Raw genomic sequence first — 3,312 nt, 5'->3', positions numbered from 1 at the left:
AGCTCGATCACCCACCCCCGCCAGTCACCATGGCCGAGACGCCAAGCCCCGCCGCCCCCGCCACCACTGTCGACAAGGCTCGCGCCGTCCGCAAAAAGGCGACCAAGCCCAAGAAAGAGTAGACGCCGGCGCAGCGGACCGTGCACTCGACCACGAGGGTTGGCCGGAGGAAGCAGGTGCAGGTCAATAGGGAGGACACCGCCAACGCGGCCACCCTCACTGCCACCACCCAATAGGAGGCCGCCATGGCGGGTAATCAGGACCTTGTCACCAAAGCCACGCAACAGGGCCTTTTACTGCTAGGGTTCAGCAACAACCACAACCAGCCGCCCACTATGGGCGCTACTGCCATGGCCGTGGCCAATACGGGCTTGTCGGCAGTGTGTCCGCCACAACAGAGTCGCCGCACACATAAACCACGCCACAGACGCCCGGTCACCATCTCCAGCAGCGGGTGCTACTTCTTGAACTTGCGTTGGTTTTCCCTTTAAAGAAAAAAGGGTGATACAACAAAGTAAGATAAGTATATTCCTCAGTTGAGAACCAAGGTATCAACCCAGTAGACGAAACACACAAGTCACCCATGGTTGCTCCTACACGGTAACATGCAAGGAGGAGATCTGATAGATATAGGTATAGAAGATAAATAAAAGTACAAAATAAATAAAAGGTAAATAAATTACAGTAATGTATTTTTGAGTTTTTGGTTTTGTAGATTTAAAAATAACATGATAAAAGATAGACTCGGGGGCCATAGTTTTCAGTAGAGGCTTCTTTCTTGAAAGAATGCATACGGTTGGTAAACAAATTATTGTTGAGTAATTGATAGAAAAGCGCAAAGTTATGACGATATCTAAGGCAATGGCCATGAATATAGACATCACGTTCGTGACAAGTAGACCGACTTCTGTCTGCATCTACTACTATTACTCCACACATCGACCGCTATCCAACATGCATCTAGTGTATTATGTTAACAAGAACGGAGTAACGCCTTAAGCAAGATGACAAGATATAGAGAGATATATCCAATCAATATGAACAAACCCCACCTTTTTATCCTTAATGACAACAATACAAATATGTATCATGTCCCCTTCAGTCACTGGGAATGAGCACAACAAGATTGAACCCATTACAATGCACATCTCCCATGAGAAGAAAAATCAATCTAGTTGACCAAACAAAATCAATAGATCGGGGAGAAATATAAAGCTATCTTAATCGTGCATAGAAGAGTTTAGAGAAGACTCAATAACATTCATAGATAAGATGATCATATATTCATAATTAATTAGATCTCGATAAACACACCGCAAAAAAAAATTACATTAAATTGATCTTCATAGCCTATTTTAATCAAAAGAAGTCACGGCCGACGGACTTATAAAGTTCTCGAAGCCTAGAAAAAGGCCACAAGTACGAGCAGAAATATCCACCGCACGACGATTGTTTGTGTGGTGGTGTACAAGCGTCATGAAGGCAACTAGGAGCACTATCGGGAAGCCAAGGCATGAGTCCGTCGATGTTCCTAACATATCATTATGGTCTGCTTAGGACACATCTAGATGTGACATAGTTATGTCACATCTAACTTGATGTCCACTCTGTTTGTGGTCTTTTTTTTTAAATTTTTGTTGCTGCATTATATACTTGTGGGAGCTTAGATGAGACATCCTTAAAAAACATTTAGATGTGAATTAGACAAACTGTATCATTATACTATCATTCATGATGCGCGGGAACTTCTGGACGAGTTGTCATTTCTTTGGCCCACTTTTTTTGCCCTCCAACACATCATTTATCCTGATCCCTTTCATTCTCACAGCTCTTCGCCAAGTTCTTGACCGGGAACCGCTATTTTAAGCACTAATGGATATAGAACATTGACACACTCTTGTAACCAATCATCTATATTTTGTGATGTGTAAGAAAACCTATTGTATTCATGCTCAGATGTAAGCGTGGAGTGTAGAATATGAAATTCACGATCAAACAAGTGGAGGATTTATATAGGCGATTGGATGTTAATATGGGTGGGAAAGTGGGTGAAGAAATAATGTACGCCATGTATCATTTGGTCAGAGATCAGTCGGACACTGCCTATTGTGTAGGTTATAATAATATGTATTTCCTCCGTCCGGAAATACTTGTCGAAGAAATTGATAAAAATGGATATATCTAAACTAGAATACATCTAGATACATCCATTTCACCGACAAGTATTTCTGAACGGAGGAAGTACACATCACAGTAATACGTACCCGAGTAGTGCACCATGTACGTTACTTCTTCGACTACACATATGCGGCACACCACTGCTTACGATGTTGGTGCGAGTGGTCGGTGCGTAAACATTAATACGTACCCGAGTGCCTCATATGGGGGCATCCACCACCCGTCAGCTGCCGAGCGGCGACGTTGACATGGTGCAGCACCGGAGCGGCGATGGATGCTGCTGCTGCTGCTGCTGCTGCTAGGCACACGCGAGGGTGGCAGTTGACGCGCGGCGGAGGGGAGGCCAATGGCAAAGCAAGCCATCTGGGACGACGCTCTAGTCGCCGCTGGAGCGGAGGTGGCGTGGAGGGCAAGGTTACGTGTTTGGGTGGGGATTAGTAAATTTACTGCATGTCTCAAACATCAACCAGATGAGATTCACATAGTAGAAAATAAACATAAATATTGCAAAAAAATCAAATGGAAGATAATATATATACTTTTCAGTTATGTGTACTGCCAAAATTACCAAATATCTACATAGCAAAATATATTTCAGTACTAATTCAAATCAAAATTATATAGTATACTTTTTTCGTTATGTGTACTGCCAAAATTATATAGCTACCTATATAATGGGTAATAGGAAATACAAAATGATATGTGAGTACAATGACTTCTATATGTGCAGAATAGAAGATGCTTTACAAGAACTAACTGAAATGTAGAAGGGCTAAAAAATATCCAATAATCATCATGATATCCGGTTTCGTATATGTTTATGCCTCGGCAACCAGACTAACAACGCTATAAGACAATCTGTAGTTACAGAAACTGAAATGAGATATGAAGAAAAATAAAGACGGAAGAAAAAGTATTGTAATGTATTTGTCAAGCTTACCTTATCAAGCTTTCAGGCATGTCAGCTTCTAAATTACAAAAACATGACGAAACCTGAAATAAGAAAAGTACCGTAGATTATTCAACCACTCCTGCATGCGTCGTTATTATCTTACATAATACAAAAGAAAAACTAAGTATACCTCCAAATTAAAATCAGACCAAAATAAGGCAAATCTAATCAAGGTGATGGTG

The sequence above is a fragment of the Triticum dicoccoides genome, chromosome 1A (assembly GCF_002162155.2).
Source record: "Triticum dicoccoides isolate Atlit2015 ecotype Zavitan chromosome 1A, WEW_v2.0, whole genome shotgun sequence".
In the NCBI taxonomy this organism is placed as follows: domain Eukaryota; kingdom Viridiplantae; phylum Streptophyta; class Magnoliopsida; order Poales; family Poaceae; genus Triticum; species Triticum dicoccoides.
The sequence above is the reverse complement of the archived record's forward strand: the minus strand, read 5'-3'. Positions refer to the sequence as shown.